This window comes from Eurosta solidaginis, chromosome 5, assembly GCF_040869045.1.
Source record: "Eurosta solidaginis isolate ZX-2024a chromosome 5, ASM4086904v1, whole genome shotgun sequence".
Taxonomy (NCBI): Eukaryota; Metazoa; Arthropoda; class Insecta; order Diptera; family Tephritidae; genus Eurosta; species Eurosta solidaginis.
Window position 1 is genome coordinate 243037038 of NC_090323.1, and position 27107 is coordinate 243064144.

At 35.7% G+C, this 27107-nt stretch overlaps 1 protein-coding gene across 9 annotated transcripts in view; it reads right to left on the reverse strand.

Annotated features, from left to right (window-relative positions):
* The window catches only part of Oatp74D (Organic anion transporting polypeptide 74D), a 263055-nt gene that overhangs the window by 89616 nt on the left and 146332 nt on the right, over positions 1-27107 (reverse strand). For 3 of the 9 annotated variants that reach the window (XM_067789211.1, XM_067789209.1, XM_067789210.1), the window contains one exon: positions 24276-24424. The exons of the other annotated variants lie outside the window; for them this stretch is intronic. The gene's annotated coding sequence lies outside the window, so the exon portion shown is untranslated. The remainder of the gene's footprint in view (positions 1-24275; positions 24425-27107) is intronic. 9 annotated transcript variants of the gene reach the window in all.

Consider the following 27107-nt stretch of genomic DNA (forward strand, 5'->3'; position numbering starts at 1 on the left):
CAACACCAGTAATGATATGGTGCAACAAAATACAAAAATAAAAGAAAATTTTAAAATGGGAGTGGCTCTGCCCTTTTTCATTTAATTGGTCTGGAATACTTTTATTGCCATAAGTCGAACAAAAATTTACCAATCCTTGTGAAATTTGCATAGCTTCTATCCCGCTAACTGTTTTCTGTGAAAATGGGCGAAATCGGTTGAAGCCAAACCCAGTTTTTATACACAGTCGACCGTCTGTCCTTCCGCTCGGCCGTTAACACGACAACTTGAGCAAAAATCGATATATCTCTACTAAACTTAGTTCACGTACTTATCTGAACTCACATTATCTTGATATTAAAGATGGGCGAAATCCACGCTCACTTTTTCGATATCGAAAATGAAAAAAAATTCCATAATTCTATACCAAATACGAAAAAAGGGATGAAACGTGGTGATTGGATTGGTTTTTTGACACAAAATATAACTTTGGAAAAAACTTTGTAAAATGGGTGTTACCCATACCATATTAAGTTGAAGACAATGAAATAGTTCAGCAGGGCGAAATAAAAAGCCCTTGGAATCATGGCAGGAATACTGTTCGTGGTAATACATACTATATATATATATATATTAGCAGCACCCTGGCCCAGATTTTGGTCGATATCTCGTCCACCTATAGAACTGTGGCCCCTCCCTTTTAAAATACTCATTAACACCTTTCATTTGATACCTATATCGTACAAACACATTCTAGAGCCACCCCTGGTCCACGTTTATGGCGATATCCCGAAATAGCGTCCACCTATAGAACTATGGCCCACTCCCTTTTAAAATACTCTTTATTATCTTCCATTTCATACCCATGTGATACAAATACATTCCAGGGTTACCATAGGTTCATTATCCTACATGGTGATTTTCCCTTATTTTGTCTCCAACGCTCTCAGCTGAGTATTTAATGTTCGGTTACACCCGAACTTAGCTTTCCTTGCTTGTTAAACTCAGAAATGTGATCGAACTTAGATAAACCGTAAACATAAGGTGTCACGTTACGAAACGAGATACCATCCAAGATGTATTGATCGCTAAGATAAATTGTAAAGCGTGCTGATGTCCAGTTTCAGTTGGAGTATAAGAAATTTTTAATATAGATGCGTTTAACATAAACTTATTCATTCCAGTAAAATCGCCACAATCAACCAAGATGTTGTGTTCATAAATATGAAGGAACTTCAGACTTAGCAATTGAAGTTTATTTCGCCTTGCCCATTCACATACAAAATTTCGCGAAGCACTGTTATAAACATTCTCCCTATATAACAAGAATACATGCTAACATAATTTGCTTCGTATTCATTCATTATATTGCAGTTCTTAATTCCGAAAAATGTTAGAAAAGTTACAAACCAGTCGGAATAATAATTTCAATTGCAAAGTGCGTCAGCACCCTTAGCTGAAGCAAATGCCAGAGATGGCGGAAAACAGACCCGCCGCTGGCATTTTTTGACTGCGTGCAAATACCGATAATGGAGTCCTTTGATTACATATCGTCACTCCCATGGAAGACTAACAAGTTTGAGATTTTCTGTGCTAGTTTTCTATGAGAAAAACTGAAAAGTGTTAGTCTTTCATGGGACAATATTATACTGAGTTTTGCTTTAAAAAATATTTTTTTAAAATTTTGTTAATCATAGAATTTAAAGAAAATAAATCTTAATAAATAGGTATAAAACATTTATTTTGATTGGGGTCTTAGGGCCGTTTTCACCATGTCCGGTTAACGCTAACTGGCGGTTTTTTTGACAGATAACCGGACGATTTCTGGAAAATAAACTGTCAGTCAGCGCTAACCGGAGATGGTGAAAACGGCCTTTAATAATATTTGTTTACTAAAATGTAAAACTTAAAACAATACATACATACATATGTATACATATTACAAAAACTTAACTCTTCGTGCCTTTATATTTGTAAAATGTTCTATAAACTTTCTTGTATCCAAGCTGTCTAAAATTTCGTGTTCAATTGAAACTATGGCTAAATTGTTAAGTTTCTGTTGAAGCATTGTTGCTCTCAAATAATTGTTTATAATTTTTATACTCAGTTGAGCAGAGCTCACAGGGTATATTAAGTTTGATTGGATAACGGTTGGTTGTACATATATAAAGGAATCGAGATAGATATAGACTTCCATATATCAAAATAATCAGGATCGAAAAAAAATTTGATTGAGCCATGTCCGTCCGTCCGTCCGTCCGTTTACACGATAACTTGAGTAAATTTTGAGGTATCTTGATGAAATTTGGTATGTAAGTTGCTGAATACTCATCTCAGATCGCTATTTAAAATGAACGAAATCGGACTATAACCACGCCCACTTTTTCGATATCGAAAATTTCGAAAAACCGAAAAAGTGCGATAATTCATTACAAAAGACAGATAAAGCGACGAAACTTGGTAGATGAGTTGAACTTATGACGCAAAATAGAAAATTAGTAAAATTTTGAACAATGGGCGTGGCACCGCCCACTTTTAAAAGAAGGTAAATTAAAACTTTTGCAAGCTGTAATTCGGCAGCCGTTGAAGATATCATAATGAAATTTGGCAGCAACGTTACTCCTATTACTATATGTACGCTTAATAAAAATTAGCAAAATCGGAGAAGGACCACGCCCACTTTTAAAAAAACAATTTTTTTAAAGAAAAATTTTAACAAAAAATTTAATATCTTTACAGTATATAAGTAAATTATGTCAACATTCAACTCCAGTAATGATGTGCTGCAACAAAATACAAAAATAAAATAAAATTTCAAAATGGGCGTGGCTCCGCCCTTTTTCATTTAATTTGTCTAGGATACTTTTAATGCCATAAGTCGAACAAAAATTAACAAATCCTTTTGAAATTTGGTAGGGCATAGATTTTATGACGTTGACTGTTTTCTGTGAAAATGGGCGGAATCGGTTGATGCCACGCCCAGTTTTTATACACAGTCGTCCGTCTGTACTTCCGCATGGCCGTTAACACGATAACTTCAGCAAAAATCGACATATCTTTAATGAACTTAGTTCACGTGCTTACTTGAACTCACTTTATCTTGGTATGAAAAATGAACGAAATCCGACTATGACCACGCCCACTTTTTCGATATCGAAAATTACGAAAAATGAAAAAAATGCCATAATTCTATACCAAATATGAAAAAAGGGATGAAACATGGTAAGGTAATTGGATTGTTTTATTGAAGCGAAATATAACTTTAGAAAAAACTTTGTAAAATGGTTGTGACACCTACCATAATAAGTAGAAGAAAATGAAAAATTCTGCGGGGCGAAATAAAAAACCCTTAAAATCTTAGCAGGTATTACATATATAAATAAATTAGCGGTATCCAACAGATAATGTTCTGGGTCACCCTGGTCCACATTTTGGTCGTTATCTGGAAAACGCCTTCACATATACAACTACCACCACTACCTTTTAAAACTCTCATTAATACCTTTAATTTGATACCCATATCATTCAAACTCAATCTAGAGTCACCCCTGTTCCACCTTTATGGCGATATCTCGAAAAGGCGTCCACCTAGAGAACTAAGCCCCACGCCATTTTAAAATACTCATTAACACCTTTCATTTGATACCCATATCGTACAAACATATTCTAAAGTCACCCCTGGTCCACCTTTATGGCGATATCGCGAAAAGGCGAACACCTATAGAACGAAGGCCCACTCCCTTTTAAAAATACTCATTAACACCTTTCATTTGATACCCATATCGCACAAACAAAGTCTAGAGTCACCCCTGGTCCACCTTTATTGCGATACCTCGAAAAGGCGTCCACCTATAGAACTAAGGCCCACTCCCTTTTAAAATACTCATTAACTCCTTTCGTTTGATACCCATATTGCACAAACGAATTCTAGAGTCACCCCTGGCCCACCTTTATGGCGATATCTCGAAACGGCGTCCACCTATGGAACTAAGGATTACTCCCTTTTAGAATACTCATTAACACCTTTGTTTTGATACCCATATTGTACAAACAAATTCTAGGGTCATCCCTGGTCCACCTTTATGGCGATATCTCGAAAATGCGACCACCTATACATCAACCACCACTCCCTTTTAAAACCCTCATTAATACCTTTAATTTGATACCCATATCGTACAAACACATTCTAGAGTCACCCCTGGTCCACCTTTGTGGCGATATTTCGAAACGGCGTCCACCTATAGAACTAAGGCCCACTCCCTTTTAAAATACTCATTAACACCTTTCGTTTGATGCCCATATTGTACAAACAAATTCTACCTTTATGGCGATATCTCGAAACGGCGTCCACCTATGGAACTAAGGATTAATAAAATAAATAAATGTAAGGCGCGATAACCTCCGAAGAGATCTAAGGCCGAGCTTCTCTTCCAATTTGCGTCGTGCTCCTCTTGATTTTTCCCTACAAATTGGCCGGACGGGACCTACATGTTTTATGCCGACTCCGAACGGCATCTGCAAGGCAGATGAGTTTTCACTGAGAGCTTTTCATGGCAGAAATACAATCGGAGCGCTTGCCAGACTGCTGCCGAGGGGCGACCCCGCTTAGAAAAATTTTCTTCTAATTGAAAAATCTTATTTCTAAAATTTTGATGTTGCTTTGCCCGGGAGTTGAACCCAGGGCATACGGTGTGATAGGCGGAGCACGCTACCATCACACCACGGTGGCCGCCAACTAAGGATTACTCCCTTTTAAAATACTCATTAACACCTTTCTTTTGATACCCATATTGTACAAACAAATTCTAGGGTCACCCCTGGGCCACCTTTATGGCGATATCTCGAAACGGCCTCCACCTATGGAACTAAGGATTACTCCTCTTAAAATACTCATTAACACCTTTCATTTGATACCCATATTGTACAAACAAATTCTAGGGTCACCCCGGTCCACCTTTATGACGATATTTCGAAACGGCATCCACCTATAGAACTAAAGCCCACTCCCTTTTAAGATACTCATTAACACCTTTCTTTTGATACCCATATTGTACAAACAAATTCTAGGGTCACCCCTGGGCCACCTTTATGGCGATATCTCGAAACGGCCTCCACCTATGGAACTAAGGATTACTCCTCTTAAAATACTCATTAACACCTTTCATTTGATACCCATATTGTACAAACAAATTCTAGGGTCACCCCTGGCCCATCTTTATGGCGATATCTCGAAACGGCGTCCACCTATGGAACTAAGGATTACTCCCTTTTAAAATACTCATTAACATCTTTCCATAGCTCTCAACTGAGTATGTAATGTTCGGTTACACCCGAACTTAACCTTCCTTACTTGTTAATTTTGAAAAGGATCTTTCACAAGATGCAACTGAAACCGACAGTGTAAGTAATATTCTTAGCGCTATTGCTGTGTTCGGAAATGTTGAAATTAGGTTATTCGAAAACAGGTATTGCAATATGGTTTGTGGATCATTAGACTGATTTTCTGCAAAATGTATCTTTAACGCAACAATTTCCTTAAAGAAATCAACACCGTCAATGTCTGAATCACCACTTGAATCATCCTTTAGCTTGAGATTTAAATCTTTACAGTGTTTCATTAGCTCATCATTGGAATAATTAAATAAGTTATCGTTAAAAAAGCCAAATACGTCAGTAAACATTTGTAACTCTTCGAATCTTTCCTTTACAGAAGTTATTGCTTGATCTAAGATTCTAAAAAAAAACTCTACTTTATATTTAATTTTGGGGGCCATGATTACTTCATCATTCTGCTCATATTGAAATTGAGTTGGATTTTTCTTGGGCGAATGGTATTTACTGGTGAAAAATCTGTTTCAACATTAAGTTTTTGAGCCACTTTGGAAGCTTCTGCTAGAACAATTTGAAAGTGTTCATCCGTGCGATATTCTGTGAACTTAGCAATCAATTTTATTATAAGATTTGAGCAGATTTGAGTATTCATTGTGGGACTCTGAATCATTTTACTCAAAGCATTAATTTCGTTTAAAATTTCGAACCAAATTACTATCGAGCAAATAAATCTATAATTTTGAATATTAAGAGCAAGCGAATGAGCTTTATGAGAAATATTGCAATCCCATTCCGAAGAATTACCAAATATTTCCAGCAAGGCGTCAAATATTTTTTCGAGGTGGTACCTTAAGTGCTTAACTGCATCGATTCGGCTAGACCATCGCGTGGGACTTAAAGCTTTTAATTTTAAATCTGACAAATGTTAGCAAATTATCGACCACCTTTTTGTTGATGATGAAAAGAAAACGTAAATTTCTTGAATTATATTAAAGAAATTAACAGTTTCGTGTGTTATATTTGCTGCATCGTTCACTACCAAATTAAGGCTATGAGCCGAGCATGGGACATAAAATGCGCGTTTATTGATTTCGAATTTTTTTCTTGTAGTCGATTGTGTTTTCCACGCATATTAGAACCGTTATCATAACCTTGACCGCGTAGGTTTTGAATGTTGAGATTTAATTGTGAAAATAATAATAGCGATCACATGCTTCTAATTTTTTTGTATTATGATTAATATAATAATTTAATAAATATTATTATAAATCGTCTAAAAACTCACTAAATTTTACTAATATGGTAATGGTAATGGTATTTTCAGAATTTCAAGTCCAATAAACTAAAATTTTTGATTCCAAGGAATGTAGCTTATTTTTTTTATCACACTGCAACCAAGTGCTCCGTTTAGACCAATCCACTTTTGTAATACTTTTGTTAAATATGATTAAGCTTTCAATTACACATACATTTCTACCTAAATAGTTAAAACAACAACATAAGTATCTAAACAATGTTGCCAGTAATTAAATTGTTCATGCTGATGAGTTGTACAATGAATAATTTAAAAATAAATCAAATATTTGTGGTCAACTATAAAATCAATTTATGTACACGCACTCACAACACTAGATACACACATACATACGAACAACAACGAGTTGACGAGCGTACAGCTGCAAACGCACTGCATGGCAATAAAACGCTACAACACCAACAATGCATATGCTGTCTGCGTCAATTTAAGTGAAGATAAATGAGAACAACTTTAAAATGGTAAACGACACATGCAATTGCATTGAGATAGGTCACTCACACGATGCGCTGACACACTCACATGTATGTAACATACTAACGTAAATCAATTTACGTCATATGCACGCACACTGTCATAAAAGTGCATATAAGTTAATATAGTTATATACATACATGTATATACATACATACAGAAATGCGTATACATAAATGCATTGAGGCATTTGCAAAATTTCGCTCTTTGCTACATTGAGAGATAATACAAAAAATGCATAGCAAAAACTTACAGAGAGCAAGCTCAATAAAAAGAGAGTTATCTCAATTGCATTGTTCAAATTGTGCAACACATTGAATGATGGTGGTTAATTAGACGACGCTCGCATAGCTGAGTAGAAAAAATTTGCATGCAAAAACTAGAGAGCATACATAAGAGAAGAATGGAATTGAATTGCAAAAAGTAAAGAAAACTAGTAAGGAGGACTAAGGATACGCTTGCACAGCCACCGATTTTGATCGCCCGATGCCGGTCGTAATCGTCCGATGAAAATAAATACATCTATTTAGATGAGCGTGTGTACATTCCAACCGATCACCGAATTATTATCGGCTGTTGTTGTTTTTCACTGCCGATAAATTCGCGCGTGTTCTATTATATCATTCCGATTGTGTTTGTTAATTTGCGTGTATTTACTGTGAAAAATTAAGTGCTGCACGACAGGCGCCCCTTAAGGGATAAGCACATAAAAGCAGGTATTTTTGCGAAAAGGTAAAATGTCACGAAAAAAAAAGCTGCCGCCCGATAATCGGTTGCAATTTTAGACCAACCCAAATTGCAATTTTTCGGTTTAGAGCTGGCTGTGTAAGAGTACCCTAAGTTCGGGCGAAATCGAACATTATTTACCCAGCTGTGTGCATGTTGTTGTTGTTGTTGTAGCAGTGCTTCGCCCCATTCAATAGATGCGACCGATCACAAATTACCATCAATATCCTCTAACGGGAGTCCTAGGAAACTGGCTGTTTCAACAGGGGTGGACCATAATGAGAGTGGGCAGCTGTGTACTATTATATGTATATTAGGGATACATTTAAGGAGAAATTTCACGAGCATTAAAGGATATGAATCAAAGAAAGAAAATGTCGTTAAAATTGGCTTCTTTTTGACCGACTTTGGTAATGAAAGTTTCGCGAAGAGCCTAACAAAAGAGGCGTACCAGAACCATTCACAATATTTTTTAAAATTTTCGTACTTTGCACAAACATACATATCTATAATGGTGATGTATGTAGTTACGTGCCATAAAAACATTGTCAATTTTTAAACATCACTGAATTTTTAAGCAATTTTTTAAGAAAAAGTGGGCGTGGTAGTTACCGAATTTTTCTGAGATCTATATATAATTCCAAGGACCATTATTCTGAAAAATTCCAAATGGTATTAACGGATTCTAATTTACAGTTTTCAAAACTTATAAACTTTCTTCTAATCTTAGGTGTTGGCACGCCCATTTCCAAACTTTTAAAAATTTATATTTTCTATCATAAATTTAACCCACGTATCAAGTTTTATAACATTATCGGCATTTGGTAATGAATTGTCGTATTTTTTTAATTTTTCGAAATTTTCGATATCGGGGGTTTCATAGTGTGGGCGTGGTTTTCATTAATTGTATAAACACAAGCGAGAACAACCAAATGGCAAATTTAAATATGATATCTGCAACTACTTTTGTTTTGTGACCTAAAAAAGTTGTAAATTGTCGTCTTCTATGCCACGCCTCTTTTCCATATTTTACGAAATTTCTATTTGGGGTCATGGGGTCAACCAACGCAACAAATTTCATCATCAGCTCTAAACTATATCGTTTCTTTTAATTTTTCGAAATCTTCGATATTCAAAAAGTGGGCGTCGTTATTTTCAATACAAATCTGTTCAGGGTCAAGATAAGCCAGCATAGAAAATTTCTCCTCTTAACGGCGGATGAACGGGACCATATCGGACCAATTTGCGACATGAACAATTAGTAGTAGTAGTGATTTATTTATTTTCTTTCAACTAGTAATTACAAAAGTAAAGCAAAATGAAAAATAAATAAAGATTCCAGACAATAACAATAAATGTTGTGTGTCTTAATATCACTTATAACTAAACAACTCATTTAGGAAAATTCGTTGACAATAAGTTTTCTATACTTAAGGCAATTTCTTATATAAACAAAGAGTGAATTATAGTTATAACCCTTAAGGATATTTACCACCTTCTGCAGATCTAAAACTTTTTCACCAAAACAATTAAACCGTATGTCTTTATATATAGGACATATCCGAATGAAGTGATAGGTGTCTTCAGCTACACATAAATTGCACATAGAACAGTTCTTTGAAAAAACATTTCTAAAACATAGAGCATTAAGATTTAGCAAGCCACCCCTTGCTCGAAACATCAGACTTATGGCGTACGCAGAATACTCATCATTAAAATAGGTAGAGTACATAGGGAGCAAGTCGGAGTAAAGATTATCTGGCGACTGAAAAGAACTATCGGCATAGTCTGCAAACTCTTTTGAATGAATTTCTCTAGTAAAATTGGTATGCTCATATTAAGCGATGCGGAAGAAATGTCAGACAGAGACACCATGTCCACACTATCATAAACGTTTCTCCACTTTTTGACCCAGTACGACCCTTGCCTCACTGTCTCCTCTGCTACAACTCGGGGCCGTCTATTTGCCGCCAAACTTAAACAGCGCACAATATAAAGCATGTGAATGCGTAAGGTGTGACTGAATAACGACGATAAACCTGATTCAAGGTGCAACATATAGTGTGGTGTATTAGCTGGTAAAAAAATTTACTTTTTTAAAAAGAAGCGAAGAAGTTTCTTTACGCATTCAAACTTATCAACACCCCAGACTTGCGCACCATAAATCATAATGGACACACATGCTGCCTCGAAAATTTTAATCTTATTTGAGATACAAATGCGAGGTTTATTTATGTATTTTGACCAGTTAGCATTTATCGCTGTTTTAAGCTCAGCTAGTTTTGCCTCGAGATGCTTTGTAAAAGATAGTTTGTAATTCAAGAGAACTCCCATATACTTGTACTCATTTACAATCTCAATAACATCGCTACCATAAGACCAACGAAGAGAAGGATACCTGCTACATTCCCTGAACACTAATATTTTAGATTTGGCCAGGTTAACCGTCAAACCCCACTATATACTATACCCGTAAAGCTCATTTATCATTTTCTGTAAGACAGTGGCAGAGTCAGCTAAAAGAACAATATCGTCGGCGTACATAAGTACTTTTACTGTTGTGTCAGCAACCTTTACACCGCCAGAGTTACTGCCACTTAAATCGTTGACGCATAATGAGAACAGAGTTGGACTCAGCAAGCAACCTTGCCGTGCACCGTGGTTAACAGTAAAAGGATCTGAAAGCACTCCATCCATCCATACCTGACTGGCTATTTCTTCATAAATGAAGCGCAAAACCTCTATAATGTGGCTGGAGAGGCCGAGCTGGGCTAACTTATAGAAAAGCATATTCCGTGGACCTGTGTCAAAAGCACATGAAAAATCAACAAAAAAGGCGACAGTTTTCTTCTTCGCACCAAAGTTTAACTGAACTATACTAGTTAAATTAAACAAACTGTCCTTTACCGAAACCCGCCCAGAATTCAGAAATTATATTGTTCCAATCAATCCAAGCATTGATGCGACATGACCAATAAACGGCCTATAAAGTATTTAATGAGTACAAAGAATGCGTCGAACGCCACCGCCGCGCTGATATTTTTGACATTCGGCGGCGGCGTGCAAAAAACAACGAAAATCGGTGGCGGCGTAAATCCCAAGTACACACCGGGTATAAAAATATATGAACTTTTCTTCAAAATTTTTGTTGTAAATGCACATACATACAAATATTTTAAAATACATGAATGAAACAATATTAGTTGCTGCATATTAATTCGAAAAGCTAAGCCTTCTACCAAACAATTTTTGAAACAAAATCAAACCAATTTTTTTTGGTTTAAATATTACGAAGCTAAAAAATATCGCGTATACGCCCCACCAACCCAGTAATAGTAAAAGTAAACCATAGCATATTCATACATACATATATACATATATATAAATACATAAATAGCTTCCTACAAAAAGACGCGCCTCCTCAATCGCAACCAACATCAATTTCATTTTCATTTCACTCTCAATTGCATCTGGTTTGAATGCACCTCCAGCTCTGCAACAATTTTCTCTACCAAGCAATGGACAGGCAGCATTTTAAGAGTAACAGTAGATGAATTGTATGCAGTGTTGCATTGGAGTGCATTGCATGCGCATGCACTTTGTTCAGTTATGTACAGGTGTATGTATGTACATCTATGCATAAGTGCATTTATTACCAAAACTTGAGTTTTGACGAGAGTAAAAACCATTTGCACTTATGCAACAAGAGATAATTGAGTGGAGAGAAAGAAATCACTTTTAATATAGATAAATATTCTCTGATTTATTGGAATTTTTGTTGTTTACCCCCTCAGTTATGGAAGACAAGTTTAAGTTATTATGCATATGCATAGCTAATTTTTATTAACATAGTACATATGTTCGTATATGTGCATATTAGGATAATTAATAGGTTATGTGAGTAGATGTGTGTGTTGTTAAATATAGTTTATTATCAGCAACGCTGAAATTAAGGAGCACAAAATGTGATATGTAAACTTTAACAATTTTGTGCGATATCTCATTTACTTATTAGCTCAAACCGTTAAAGCCAACAAAGGACGCCAGTCGCTTCTTGGTTGGGATCTGTGACACCAGTTGGTCACATCTTCCAGCGAAGTGAGGGTCCGCCTCAGCCTCTGTTCCAGAGGCGGGTTCCGATAAAAATGCTTTCTTAATCAGAGTACCATCTTTCGCATTACATGAACTACCCAGTGTATCCGCTATATTTTAATTCGCTGAACTACATGAATGTTTGGATAAGGTTCGTACAGCTCATCATTAAATCTTCTTCGGCACTCGCCGTCTCCAACGCGTAGAGGTCCGTAGATATTTTGAATAACTCTTCTCCTGAACACTCCCATAGCCGTCTCATCTGGTGTTGTCATGGTCCATGCCTCTGCACTATAAAGCAGGACGGGTATGATAAGTGACTTGTAAAGCATGATTTTTGTTTACCGAGCGAGGACTTTACTTTTAAATTGCTTACTTAGTACACAGCAGCATTTATTGGCAAGAGTGGTACTTCGCTTGCTTTTCAAGCTGGTGATGATTGACAAATAAACAAAGTGTTCCTTACTATTTCAAAGTTATGGCTGCCTCGGTGACAAGGCGTAAACGCGCTGACTCTTTGCTTGATGACAACAGGTATTTCGGCTCACTCACCATCTAACAACCGCTGTAATAGCTGAATGGTTATAGCAGCGGCGCCTAAACGTTGCCGATGAAGGAATTGAGCAGTTCTCGAAATGGATCTATAAAACGAGCTTTGGCAGTTGTCTAAATTTTTTCTTTCTTCTATTCTAATTGAAACAATTTTTTCATTGAAGAAAAAACGTATCATAACAATAATAAGGTAAAACGAGCCGGACTCGTGCGCATCTTGCGCAATCAATATAAAAGCCTCTTATCAAATATCAACAGAAATCAGCTGTTCTATCAATCAATTAAAACTAACAGCTTACGCTGCCATCTAGCGCATGTTAGCCACTGCCGGTAATGCAGTGCAAATATTCAAAATAGTGCCATAGTACAAATATATTTCTTTGTGTGTTCACAATCGTTTATTTTTAACAAATTATTTTAATAAAATATAGTTGAATGAAAGCACTACGACCAAAATTGCCCAAAACTCGCTAATAGCCCGAATATCCATCTTTAAAACCAAAACTTTATTTATAGATTTGGATTCCAAATAAAAGCAAAAAAGGGACCCGTACATAAAAACAGCAATTAGAAATAATATTGTAACGAATTTATTGCAACTCCCCTTATTTGCAACCTTCTGCCAACGTTCGAATCACTAAACTGTTGAATAAGTAACTCCACTATTCAATAATGCAAAATGACATTTTTTAAAGTACTTCAGAATAACACTACTATTGCTCGCCAGATAGCGTCTTAGATCAAACTGATTGTCGTGCCTCTACTGTTGATGCCTTTTATACTGTCTGATTTCCTCGTTGCATATTTCTAGGCTTTTCTATTTCCAGAACTTACTAGTTAGTTATCAGCTATAAAATTACTCAGCTGTAACTACAGATGCATGATTTTATAGCTTCTCTCAAACCCCATGCGCTTGTATGTGTGAGCGACACTTGCACAACCATTGCATACTTTCGGGAGTATCTCAGATTTATGCATGTGGTTGTGCGTTGCTTCTCCGTTACGTGTACGTACATATGTGTAGACATAATGATTGAATTATTGATGTGCATACAAGTCACTGCTTAGCATCGGCTTAGAGATAATAGTATCCCTTAGTGCTGCTAATATTCGTTACAATATATATGATAATTATTGTTAGGCCTTGAGCTAGTTTCGAACGCGCGATCTTATGAGAAAAAAATTTTAGTTCACAAGAAAGTGAAGAAATGTTCATAGTATAAGTGAGATGAAACCATTGGTATACTGCTCATATAAAAGAGTGTACGAAATATAATAGAAAATACTACTTTCATACAGACGGTAAAGGGGTAGTTTTAATTAATGAGAATTGTGCTTACTTTGAACTCTCTGTTATCTCGAGGGATGAAGAGTAAATTTCTTAATGTGTGCCATTACGTATTTGTACATATGCGATTTGATTTTAGTGACTAGGGCAACATTTTTTTTAATAAACATCTTGTTATAGAAGAAAAGATACGATAGCGATGGACATTGCTCTCTCTCTCACTCATGTTTGAGTTTAAATTTACATAGTGTAATTGAGATAGACATTGTTTACAATTATTTTAATAATTTGAATACGAACGATTCATTATTAAAGATGAATATTCTTTTATTTCTTAAGTATCTCCTAAAGTGATAAGACATTCATTCCTTCAAATAAAAATCGAATGAGCATATTACCGTGTACGTTAGTGATGAACGATATTTCACTATCGGTGATTGCATCGCCGCGAATGAAAAATCGCTAATAGTGATAGCTATTGCTATCCAAATATACCAGTGATTGGCGATTTCCCTGCAGCATGAAATTCTTTTGAAGGACAACCACCTCTGGCAGCACTTCGTCAACAGCGACTACGGTGATATATCTTAATGAAAATCACCTCTGACAGCACTCGGTTGTGTTTACTTTTAGCTAGTTTGCTTTTTCTAGCGACATTAGCCCTGTATTTTTTTACACGCGTATACGTTTCGTTTGCGCGTGAAAAAAAACGCCTATCCTCGCTTAGATAATGCTTAGGAGACCCATCTAGCGGCTGTGGTTAAACAACTAGCTACAGCAACAGGGTGTACCGAAAAGTGGCCACACAACGCTCTGATGGCCATAGGGTACAACATATAGCTGAATCAGTTGCGATGATTTGTGGACACATATAGAATACATAGAATTGGTGTAGAGGGTGAAACAAAGACACATATTTAAGTTACATCTGAGTATAATGCTTATTGAAATTTAGTAGGACAACATTTATGCGCAGCAATTTCAGAGGTGTATTTAAAGCTTGTCGCTTAGCAGTCCATAAAAAGTTTAAGCGTAAACGGATATACGCGTGTTAAAAAACACGGCTATTATTTTGGATTGAGATTTTTATAAACGACGTTTTGATCTGGTTGGCTGCGAAAATTGGGTTGTATTAATTTATTAAAAATCTGTTTTAATACAGAGTGAAAAATGACATGTAATTATAGTAAAAAAAAGTAAAATGTGGCAATTTTAAAACCCCATAAATGAAACGCATGCAAAGCCCGGTGATAATTGTAAAAGTCCTCGTTCATATAAATATTCCATGAATTGTGTAAAAGAGATTAAATGACTAATTTTTTTGTTTTTAATTACATTATGTGACCCCAAATAAACCTGGGTCTTTAGACTTGGTTTAGGATTGGTCGCCTGTGTAATTCCTAAGTTAATACTTCTAGGTAGTAGCCGTTAGCAGTTTTATAAAATGTATGTTTTTGATGGAAAAAACAAAAGAATTATAGAAATATATATCACAAGTTTTATTGTAAACAGATGTAACCCAAAATTTAAGTTTTTTGCAATAAAAGGTACATATTTTTTTCTTTTTTTGCAATTGTGGTTCATATATTCTGTATATATTCGCTTGTTAAAAACAAATTAAAGCGACCGCTGTAAAAAATAGCCGCGATTCAAAAATCGCCATCACTATATTCACTGATAGTGCAAAATCGCTGTATCGCCCATCACTAATGTACGTATTGTAATAGTACGTAAAATCGTTCACCTGATGTACCCTGTAACTTCTGAATTAAGCCGGAGTCATTGGTGCCGTATGTCGTATCGCTGTATCCGTATCCCTAACGTAATCAGCTGTTTATCGTTACGACGGAAACCAAAACCCAATTGGTTGGCTACGATACGGTTACGACCTTAGCGGCACCAATAATCGATTGCATTGATTCTCATAAGGTTGGTCGAATCAGCTGTTAAAAGGTTACCGATACGCTTACCGATAAAGCACCAATGTCTCCAGCTTAAGTATGACTATGAAACATTAGAGCTTTACTCGACACTGTACTTAGTAAATATGTGAGTGACAAGGATTAACTCGGTTCTGTGTGTGTTCGAGGGAAAAGTTCATCGAAAGATTTACGGACTTTATGCGCTGACGGCGGCGAGTGCCGAAGAAGATTTAATGATAAGTTGTACGAGCTTTACGTAGACATCAATATAGTTCAGCCAATTAAAACACAGAGGCTTTGCTGGTTACGCCATGTAATGCGAATGAAAGATGATATCCGGCAAAGAAAGTATTTTTATTGGAACCTACCTATGGAAGCAGAGGAAGAGAGTGTCCCTCACTCCGCTGGAAGGACCAGGTGGAAAATGACTTGAACTCCTTTGATGTGATCAGTTGGCGCCAGTTAACCCAGAGAAGAAGCGACTGGGCGCTTTGCTGGACGGCCAGAACCGTTCAAACGGTTAAGCGCCAATTAAGTAAATGAGTGCAAGGGTTAATTGCCGATTTTCTATAGTAAAACCTTATACTTTCGAATTCTGCATGTAAGCGTTAGATGTAAGTGTAAGCATAAGCGTAAACGTAGTCTTTTAAAGAGGTGTGTATGGAGTTATAAAGAAGAAGAAAGCGTAAGTATAGTCACTACACTGGAGCGTTATGTGGGAGTAACGTACGTGGTATAGTGTGGGCCTATTTGGTACTGACGCCTCTTTTCTATGAGCTATTGAAACATTTTTAGTGGCCATCTTATGCCATCGAGCTATATTTGGAAATCAACAACAAAAATTTTGCTATTTGTAATATTCTTAGATACACTTAAGGTTGTTATGATTTGTGATGGCAAAAATATCTTATAAATGCGAACAAAACGTGAATTTCAAAGGGCGATGTCCTAGGAAGTGGAAAATGCATCGCAATAGAAGAGCTAATGATTACGAACTAGTTGTAGATGTTGAAGTTCTATATAAGTTCGAAAAACGATATTTTCTAAGGTGTGCCGAAGCACTCTAAAATTGTGTGTATACAACTAGCGAGACAGCGATGGTTACCCGGATATGTTTCTGAATTTCACTTCTTCATCAGCTAGGTTTTCGTGAGCTAAGTATTGAACTCGAAATCTCCAACATTTATACTGGTGTTAAGGCAGATAACACTAGGCGGAGCATGCTACCATCACACCATTAAGGTAATTTTTCTATAATACATTAACAAAGAAGTAAATATAATATAGAAATGATCACAATATCAGCTTAGAAATCAAACGGAGAATAAATCTTGCCAACAAATGCTACTTTGGACTGAGTAGGCAATTGAAAAGTAAAGTGATCTCTTGACGAACAAAAATCAGGCACTACAAGTCGCTCATTATACCTGTACTGATGTGTGGCTCGGAATAATGGACAATGTCGAGAGAAGATGAGATTGCTCTTCGAATGCTTGAGAGAAAAGTTTCCCGGAAGATTTATGGTCGTGCCCGTGATGCCGACGACGAATATCGAAGGAGGTGTAATGATGAGCTGTACGAGCTTAACGCAGATATGATGATAGTGCAGCGAATAAAAACCCAAAGATTTCGCTGGCTAGGTTTTGATATGTGAATGGACGAATATGCTCCGGCCTTGGTGCTCTCAATTGCCGTCAGTTATCGTGAAACTGGTGTGACTGGTTACGAAACGGCCTAAATCGCCTAGGTGGGTAGGCGCGAATAAATGATGATGATGATGTTGATTATATTAGGCATTACGGAACCATTCATAAATAGTCCTTAGGTAGTTCCCTACGCATTTCGAAAATAGTTTGGAAATGTTACCGAATTGATCCCGATAACTAACCGAAATAATTCTGAAGTGATGCCGAAATAGTGCCGAAAGTATTCGAAAATGATGTTATGATCGAACTTTTTCTTATTTTCTGGTTTAATACTATTACCAAACTTATTGGCCACTACTTGTAAATATTACTATATACCCCATAGTACATATATGTATGTATGTACATTAACGAAGGTATGCATTCAGGTATGCATCGCCATCGCCGTGTGACATAATTAGTGAAAGTGAAATTGATTGAGTGCATCAACAGCAACAACACAATATTCATTTGCTAACGATCGCTTGCTGCTCTGATAACAACAAAGACCGTCAATGGCATTAGACATGCCCACACAGCAGTCTTATAAAGTATCTTTGATTGTGTGTTTTCTGAATATTTTACAAGTTTGCGAATCGGCATGCCACTGTGATGCTCATAATGAACAGTAAACTCTACACAAATCGGACTTTCTATCAAAAATTTGTGTGTATACTTACATATATATATGTAGTTACGCTGACCATATTTCTAGCAAAAAATGCGGGAGAGTAAAAATATTTTTACTTCCTTTATATTAGCTCGGTTGAATGTTTGTCCGCTTTTCATACAAATCTTGCAATCGATTTTTAAGTAACTTATCATTTAGCTACAAACGTGAAACTTTACACATATGTAGGATAGAACACTGTGACAACGCAACAAAAGGAAAAAATCCGTTAGGTGGCGCACGGATCGAAATAATTAGGTAAGAATTTGAAAATTTTCAAACCAGCTTTTAAGTAACTTCTCGATGAGCTAGAGACTTGAAATTTCAAACTTAATTCAGAGGTCGATGACAGCCGAGGACACGATACAAAAAGGTTCGCTAGGGGGTGGCTGAGATATTTAGAAAAATCAAACGGAACGGAGGGAATTTTGGGATTGATTTTTGTGTAAGTTCTTATTAAGCTACAACTGTAAAACTTCACAGATAGGATAAGACGCCGAGAAAATTTAAGAAAAGGAGAAACAAATTCCGTTAGGTGGCGCACAGATCGAAATATTTAGATAATAAATTGGAAATTTGGTGTTTTGAGATCGATTTTAAAGTAACTTCTCATTGAGCTACAAACATGAAACCTCAGAGACAGGTTAAGACACCATGACAAAGGAATAAAAGCAGAAAAAAATTCCGTTAGATGGCGCACGGATCGAAAAACTTAGATAATAATTTGGAAATTTGAAACTGATTTGTAAAATCAGCACGGGCTGAGATATTTAGAAAAATCAAACGGAACGGAGGGAATTTTGGGATTAATTCTTGTGTAAGTTCTCATTGAGCTACAAGCGTAATATCTCCTTTCCTACCAATTTTGCAATTCAAGTAATGTGCGCTGATTTTATTTTATTTTTATTATTTTATTAAATAATAATTTGCAGCGAAACTTTTTTTGGGCGATATCTAGGTCAAGGTAATTATTATAGTTTTAAAAACGCATTGGACGGACTTCGCTCAGGCCGGACAATACATCTTTACTTGGTTCCCAGTCATAAAGGGATAAAAGGTAACGAAAAGACCGATAAGTTGCCAAAGGAGGGTGCAGCACTCGCTGAATCAACGGTAGACGTCGCAATCCGTTTAAGAGAAATTAAAAGGAGACAGGAGTTGCATATGATCCGCCAAGTAGGAAAGGCGTGTACAGAAGTGCGGGATCAAGGCTCCAGCTACCAGGCGTAGCAGGATTGCACAATCTCGAGGTAGTAATTAAGCTAGTTCCTGGAAAACAAATACGAGTTGCCAAAAGGACGGAGTTATTCTTTAACTTTAGTCCTGGTGTCTAGTTGGGGGTTTTCCGTTTGATCGTCAAACAAATTCTGGTAACACTATGTACATATTCATCCTATGTATGTGAGGTCTTTCTCCACCGCCCAGTTGTACCTAATACCCAAATAGTTGACAATTGAAAATAACATTTAAAGCATTTTAGAAGTTTCTTGAGTATGGAATTTTGTAACCAGTTTTTGCTTATTAAATATATTCCTTATTTTACTAATAATGTAAAATAATTGAGTTCCAGCTTATTTTCTTATCAGAACTATCTCCGGCTATTCGAGCACAATTCGGGTTCGTCCAGGAATTATTTTCTATCATTTTAGGATTCTTTGCAATATAATGTCGTTACTGTTTCGGATAATTTTGTTACTATTGCATATGACTATTTGTGGTTTCATTTCGGAACGATTTTGGAATCGCTCTTAAAATAATTTCGGTACTATTTTTGTAGTATTTGCGGGACTTTACCGGTTCATTTCAGAAGTATATTTGAGAAAATTTGCGGACAGTTTCGACTTTGTTTTCGGTATCAGTTTAAGGTCTTCGGAACAGTTATAGATCACCAGTTCGACAACGTTTTCGGGATAGATTGGGACTAACTATTTCGCGTTCGTTTTGGGACCTGATTTGGATGATTTCGAAGTTGTTAGGGCAATATTTCGGTACTATTGCAAGATTGTGTTCGGGCTTATCCAGGAACAGGTTTTGAATAATTTTGGAATTATGTTCGGCATTATGTATTTCGGTACTATATAGAATAATTTCCAAAAATGCTTTGAAAATCATTTTAGAATTATTTTCGTAGTCATTCGGTTTCATTGGCGAGAGACATTTCAGTTAACCTCAATACTGTTACAGCGTTATTTTTTGAATAAGATTAAGGTCTTTTGTGCCCCTTTTTTGGGTTAGTCTTGGATCATTCGAGAATGTTTTCGAGATCATTTCGATACTGTGATCATTTTAGAATTATTTTTAGAATCATTGGGATAATATTTTTGGAATCCATTTGGGATCATTTTCGGACTATATCTCGAATTTCGGAATTGTTTTTAAATTATTTCGAAATTTTTTCGGAACCTTGCTTGCTCCGCTTTTTCTGTGAGCAATTTAATCTAAACGCCCTGGCTCATTCTAAAGCGAATTTAGAACATTCGTTTTCTCCATTCTCCCAGCAATGTCTGGGAAATCCGTATGTCAATAAGGTTAAATAACGCAAAATTTCGCATCATTTCACATCTGGGCATACTAAGGTCTTTGCTATCACCTTGGCTGAAATGTTTTCAAATCAGATATATAATTTTAAATGCTCTTTATGACCACTGTTAATGGAAACACAACCCGAATTGCTTAATAAAGATGAAATCACTATTAAAAATTTTATGAAAAATTAATTTATAAAAAAAATATTCCATAAATACCAATATTAATACTGTAACGAATTTAGGGAAATTCCTCTTATCTGAAACCTTCTGCTAACGTTCGAATCGCTAAATTGTTGAATAAATACCTCCAATGTAAAGTAATGCAAAATGGTCTTTATTAGACTACTTTGAGAGTATTTCACATTAAAAGTTATACTTCACAACCAATAGCGTATCTAAATCAAAACTGATTACTGATTACTCAGCTTGCGCTGCTTTTATACTCTCCGTTGCTTCATTCGCATATTTCTACTAGAGTCTAGACGTTTCGCCTTCTAGAACTACAGTATCTCCTGCTTGGTACTTGAGCTACATATATGCGTGTGTACGTGTGAGCAACTAACTTCGGCTGATGGCAACATGTGTGTGCGTGAGTTATTTTTCGTCATCTTTTATGTACGTGTGTAAATGAAAAAAATTCATGTTTTCATGTACATGACAGTGGCAGCTTGCTTTGTTGTTGTTGTGTCTTTATTTACTAACAGCTTACTGATTTCGCCACAATACATATTTACCGTCCCTGTAAATATGTATTGTGACGTCAACCAAAATTGTAAAAGCGAATGTGTTTGATCAAAATTGTTAAATGAAACCGAAATGTAATTCCGAATGAAAACGAAACTGTAAGCAGTGATTGCAAAATACACAAACACCTGTAACAACCAATCATTTTATTTGTGTATGCACCTTAGTATGCACATATGCATGTATATGTGTTCATAATTGCATTGCATACAAGACAACCAAAATGCAATAGATAAACAAACAATTAAATGTTCACCAGGGCGGTTGCACCATTTCACCCTACCAGCACATGTAGTAACTGTTATATGAGCAGCAAGAACAACAAAGAAAAAATGGCCACGATACTTATGTTTATAAGAATATATTAGGGTAGGTCACTACTTTATAAATAATTCGATCTGCGGAGCACAGTTATACATTTACAACACTACTATGGTAGTAGTATTTCACAAATTAATTACTCGCGTACTTCACTTATAGCGTGTTGAAATCAAACTAATTAATTATTTCTCAGCTTGCGCTGATTTTATACTCTTAGTTGCCCCGTTCGCTTATTTCTCCTAAGATGTAGGCTTAGAACAACCGTCTTCTCGAACAGCTGCTTATTTATTTCTCATTTCTGTACTCATATACTTACTTGGTTATTCATACATAAATAACAAGTTTATACGTGAGTAATATCAACTTCGCTCTTAGCTGATGATTACATGTATGTGTTGATGCAGGCTTTCCAGTTGTTGTACATTTATTTACTAGCAATAGAGTGACGTATCGAACTGATAATATTCGTCAAAATAGGAACTTATCAATTCAACTATTTCCGATCATTACTTTCGGATTTGTCACGGGAGTCTGTGATGTTAAAGATTTTGCTCATATGGGAGGTGCCCCATCTCCTTATTTTGAATATATTTAGTATGCCCTTCAACTTTCTTGAAGTACCAGCAAATTATTAGCAAGATTTTATTGATGAGCCAATTTTCGTGTATATTTCAATGCAATATTTTAAGTTCCTCTCTTTCATTGGCAACTTTATTTTGTTATAGTTCTAAGTGCAGTTGTATCGTAATAGTATGCACACAAATATTTACTTAACGTCGTAGTTTTTGTTTTTATATGGCGATAGTTAAAGTCTTAATTGCTGTTTTTATGGGTATTCCTAATTTGCATCTGAATAGATTTTCAAGCGATATAAATTTTTTTTATATTGTACTATATACTTGTATGTGATATACATATGTACATACATAGGTACATCGGCATGCACACACTGTAACATTTATACATTAGGATAGATCACAAGCCAAATTAGGTAATTCCTAAATCATTGTTGTTATTGTTGTAGCAGTGTACACTGAATTGACAGTCCTTGGTCGGGAAAAATTTCGCGTCGCTCCGGTACATAGAACCGACTGCCTTGGGAAGCGTCATAACATGTCGTATTAACAAAACATTATAAATTCCAGACCGTCATACATGAAATGGGTGATATATATAAGAAAAAATCTCTTTCATGGGCAATTTTTGGCCCCCTCTTTCTTTCGGTAAATAGCCTATAGCATGCCAGCAAAGTCTAAAACTGCTTCCATACAAATTGACCTAACCTGCTGTTCCCATGTCTTGTAGTGTTGCTAAAAACAGTGATTTTACAACAGCTGCGAAATATGTTAGTGCAATTTTCAAATCGCAGTAATTCATATCGTTTATTTGAATCACTGTTTCCGACTTTCATATCTAATTTTAGTTTAGGTAGAAGTAAATTTATAACGCCATAGTTCACTTCTATTCCGTTACAATGATAAATGCAACTATTTCGTACATTTAAACTTGTCTATCCCAACTTCGTTCATGTTTATAAAAGCAAAAGAGTACGACTCATTATTTACCAGTTGACTATGCAGTCTGTGCGGCCTCTCACGGCGAATAGATGTAAATATTGTGACGAATATTAGCATAACTAAGCTGCTACTAAATAAATGCACAACAAAAATAAAGCAGCCACTCTTATGTAGAAGGCGACGAAGATATAATTCACACACACAAATATATAGTCATCGGCCGAAGTAGTTACTTACACATACACACGCATATGGCTAAGGGAGAGGAGTGGACTACAGATATACATGTATATAGCTGGTAACTAACCAAGCATGAGCTAAAACTCTTCGCGAAATTACTAGACTTTAGGACAAATGGATGAACGAGGAAACCGAGAGTATAAAAGCAGTAAGCTGAGTAATAACGAATCCGTTTTGATTTAAACACGCTATTGGTTGTGAAGTACTACTCCCAAAGTAATCTAAATAAAGCCCAGTTTGCAATACTGAATATTGTAGTGATTCAACAGTTTAAGCGATTCGAACGATAGCAGAAGGTTTCAAATAAGCGGAATTTCCCAAAATTCGTTACAATATGATTGTGTTATCGGAAATTAGCACAGATTTTACATGATTATTATAGAAATGGGATATCGTGCAACGGTTACTCAAATTCAATCACAGTGAAATAATTGCCGATTTTTGCTCAACACTAATGAATTGTAAATTGTTATCTTTGAGCTATTTATTTTGCATTTGTGTTATCAGCTTTATTATAAACTTGTTTACATGTCGCAACTTTATGACGAGCAATCATTTTTTCAGAGTGAGTTTTTTCTTTCTTTAAATATGCAGAATTTTTGTGAATTAAAGATGGACATTTCATGATGTATTTCTATAAATGTATGTATGCATGTTTGCAGGAGAGTCTATCTGTCAGGCATTGTTGGTTGGATGCTATGCCGGACAGCCCGAGCGGCCGAGATTAATTAACGCACAAATGCCTCAACCGCCTCATGACACTATTTATGAAAGTGTTATACGTCTATTAGCAACTTCTCATAGTTTTCGACAGCGTTAGTGGACTTACATATAATTTATGTATAATCTGCACAAGCTACCTACCAAAATTGCACTACCCAACAAAATTACCGGTGTCCAATCGATCCAAGGGGTTGTATTTGACAATGCTTCCTCGTTCGACGTAAAAGATCTTGTCGAAGTTCAGGGTTTAAATAAGTTTGTAGCATCTATGCCGCACAGATTATTGCCTCACTGTATCCGCTTTTAACATCGATACTCTCTAGACAGAGGGGGAAAAACTTATTCGAGGAAAGAAATTTGATTTCGAGTAATTGTAAATACGAAAAGAAACAATTATAAATAAAACCTTAAATTATTTTAGTGCGTTGAAATTTAACTCTGCCTTTAAGCATCTGCACAGCGTGTCCCTAATGTGTTGTTAATTTTTTAATATTAGCCGTGTTTATTTTACATGTATATGGGGTATTCCATCCCATTTCGACCAATTTTGAACCCGACCCCTTTAGAATTGGCTGAAAATTTTCCTTCTTTTTCTAGCTTACGAAAGACGTTTTTCAGAAGTTTTTCAAATTTTTTCATCCAACTCAAAAAAAGTTATGAATTTTTAAAAAAACACCGTTTTTGTTTTCAAAATGCTATAACTTTCAAAAATTCAAAAATTGACCGTTTGGGATCTTTTTTTTTAAATTTGTTTTTAAATGTACTTTTCGGAAAAAATTCAAAAAAATTAAAAAATTTTTTTTTTTTTTGTAATTTTTCAGTTTTTCGAGATTTTTCCAATTTCGCCCTTTTTTTTCTCAGAAAAAACTTCAATCAATTCTGCAATCATCCCCACTAATCCCGGAGTCGGCCGAGACTTTTTTTATTTAATTGAAAAAAAAACTTTAAAATTTTTTTTGTATTTTTTCCGAAAAGTACATTTAAAAACATATTAAAAAAAAAAATGATCCCAAACGGTCAGTTTTTGAAAAAGTTATAGCATTTTGAAAACAAAAACGGTGTTTTTTTAAAAATTCATAACTTTTTTTGAGTTAGATGAAAAAATTTGAAAAACTTCTGAAAAACGTCTTTCGTAAGCTAGAAAAAGAAGAAAAACTTTCAGCCAATTCTAAAGGGGTTGGGTTCAAAATTGGTCGAAATGGGATGGAATACCTCATATACATCTACATATACGAGTAGAAAAAAAAACGCTTGTAATGGCTTATGCCCTATTACCGTTTACAACTCAACTCTGGCTGGGCTGAAATCCGCAATTTGGTATTACAGGTTACAACTCAACCTGTCAAAAAAAATCTCGGTTGATTTGTCTAGTCTAACAACTTTTTGTGGCATTACCGTTTACAACCTTGTGTTGGTGTAGTTGTCAAAGACGTCAAAATCTTACAACTGATTGCTAGCAGTTGTCTCATACAATTTTGCAGTTGTTTTAAAAAAAAAGGTAACGTTTTACAAGACGGTTCACCATCTAATTTTTAACAAAAATTTTCAAAGTTGATATCAAAAGACACGTTTCGACCTCCGATTTTAGAATCCGAAAACAAAAATTAAATTAAATTTGCATGTGGTTGTTGTAATTTGCCAGATTTTTTGTACACACTAATGCAGAAAGGTGTTGGATCCACCCAGGGTTATTTTTACAAATCGCGGCCGAAGGCCGCCAACGCAAAAAGATGTTCTGTGCAAAAAAACTATGGATCTGGTCTTATATTTCGGACCCTCTCGGGGCCATTTTGTGGGTTTTTGTAAATATTATTCGACAGAAATAAAATTTTTAATTTCCGCTTTCAAATCCTAAAAACGCAGATCGAAACACGTCTTTTGAAACCACCTTTGATAAGAGTTAGATGGTGCACGGTCTCATAAAACGTTACCGAAAAAAAAAAAAAACAAAAAATTGAAAGCCGGTAGTTAAACCTTTTTTAATCAAACAATAATCAACAATTTTGTACACATTTATAGAAAAAACGACGTTTAAACGAAGGATTACGTTGAATAATTTTTGACTTTATAGAGCGATATTCCGAAGTTGGAAGAGGCTGGCCGCCGTTCGGATACTAATTACTACTCCTGGGAATCCTGTCTTAGAGTAAAATAAAATTTTTGCTGTTTTCGTTTTAATCCACTTCGCACAAATATGCTCCTCAATAATATCTAAAACCAGTCCAAGACCAAAATAATTTCCACAGGATTTTTGATAGCTGCCATCAGCAAGGAATCTGATTGTGGCGCACAATTTTAAAATAGGGGTAAAGCCTTCCCTCGAACGCGTTTGCGGAAATGGTCCTTAATTGCGTTTAGTAATGAGCAAAATGCTTCCTTTCAAATCTACAAAATAACTTCATTTGAAGCTCATTATTTGTCACTTAAACATTTTCTTACTTGGTGCTTGGTAGTTCCAAAGGATTGGAATGATCACGCGAATTTTTTCTGTATTCGAACATTTTTGCCATTTTAAAATACATTTCATATTATATCCGTTTTGCTTTTAATAACAAAAACACTTTTGCAAATACTTAAATTTCCGCCACAAATTAATCAGCTGTTCATTTATCTGTCAAATCATCACCTTCTGAAGTTGGCAACTCAATTCAACTTCAACTGAAATAAGTTGTAATTCGTAATACCAAACAGGAGTTGAGTTGTCTTAAAGTTGAGTTGTTTTAATTACAACCCAACTAAGTTGAGTTGTAAACGGTAATAGGGGCATTAGATAATGTTTGGGAGGGCCATCTAGCGGCAATTATTGAAGACTCGCGGCAGTGGTTATATAGCTCGCTAAAAAACGGCTTGTGCATAATAGCGGAAACACGCACCTCACGCACTTGGTCTCAGTATATAACCTATAGCTGAATCGGTGGCGATGAATGGTGTACACATACACTTTTCGATTATGGAAGTGGAGAATAGTGTAGAGATGAAATGGAGAGACATATTTCAGTT